Raw genomic sequence first — 1,496 nt, 5'->3', positions numbered from 1 at the left:
AGTTGGTTGATTGTGCTGTTTAGTTTCTCTGTAGCTTTGTCAAGTTTCTTTCTGATTGTTCTATCCCTTTTTGAAAGTGGCGTATTAAAATCTCCCACTATAATTGTAGATTTATCTATTTGTTTCTTCAATTCTAGTAGGGTTTGCTTTATATATCTTGGTGCTCTTTCATTTGGAGCATAGAAGTTAATTGTGGTTATGTCATCTTGCTCTGTTGACACTTTAATCATGAGGTGTCCTTCCTTATCTCTTATGGTGGTTTTTGCCTAAAGGTTTATTTTATCAGAGATTAGTATTGCGACTCCTGCTTGTTTTTGTTGCTGTTAGTTTGGTATATTTTTTCCCATCCTTTAACTTTTAGTCTATTTTTGTCTTTGTGTGTAAGGTGTGTCTCTTGCAGGCAGTATACTGAAGGGTCTTGTTTTCTTATCCATTCAACCACTTTCTGTTTCTTCACTAGTGCATTGAATCCATTGACATTCAGTGTAATTATCAGTAGGTATGGTTTAACTGCTGTCATTATGTTAATTTTTTGGTGGTGCTGTTCGTTCTTTTGTTCTGTATACATTCTTGTGCTGAGTTCATGTTTTTTGTGCTAATTCTTGTCAGTTTCTTCTTAGTTTTAATGTTTCGCTGTTCTGCTTGGATCTTCATTTTAATGGTAAGTTGTGAAGTATTAATTTTCTATGGGTTACCCTAAATTTTATTAAGTTTTCCCTGTGTTTAAGACAGTCTATTTTATCCTGCCATCTATTCGACTTCCTCACCAACTGGGTCTTTGTGCCTATATTTCCCCCTTCTTTGACATTGTTAATGTTTTGATATTTTGTTGGCCTCACGGGTCCTCTGAATTCATTACTGTAATTTTTTTCTGTTCTGAACTCTGCTATCTGTCAACTGAGTTCCAGGTGGTGTTGTCACGTCTGTCAATCTCTGGTTGTTGTCTGTTCTTGCTGGTTTTCATTCTAAAGAACTCCCATTAGGATGTTTTGAAGTGCTGGATTGGCTTTGAAAAATATCTCTTAGTTTCTGTTTATCCTGGAATGTTTTGATTGCACCATTGTATTTGATTGACAGTTTTGCAGGATAGATGATTCTTGGTTGGCAGTTTTTTTTCTTTCAGGGCTTTATATATGTCTCCCCATTGCCTTCTTGTCTGCATGATTTCTGCTAAGAAGTCAGAGCTTAATCTGATTTGCTTGCCTTTGTAGGTAACATTCCTCTTCTCTCTGGCTGCTTTTAGGATTTTCTCCTTGTCTTTGCTTTTGGAGAACTTGATTATGATATGTCTTGGTGATTTTCTTTTGGGGGTCTTTCCTTTCTGGGGTTCGTTCAGCTTCTTGAATGTTTATCTTTTCATCCTTCAAGATGTTAGGGAAATTTTCTTTCTTTTTTTGTTTCTAAAGTTTTTATTGTGAATTGAGTGAAATTTTACAGGACACATCATCAGTTTTACATTCAACAAATCATATACTTTGTTTCATTACAATGATTAT

Source organism: Chrysochloris asiatica, unplaced genomic scaffold (assembly GCF_000296735.1).
Source record: "Chrysochloris asiatica unplaced genomic scaffold, ChrAsi1.0 scaffold00190, whole genome shotgun sequence".
Classification (NCBI taxonomy): domain Eukaryota; kingdom Metazoa; phylum Chordata; class Mammalia; order Afrosoricida; family Chrysochloridae; genus Chrysochloris; species Chrysochloris asiatica.
This window is presented reverse-complemented; position numbering follows the sequence as displayed.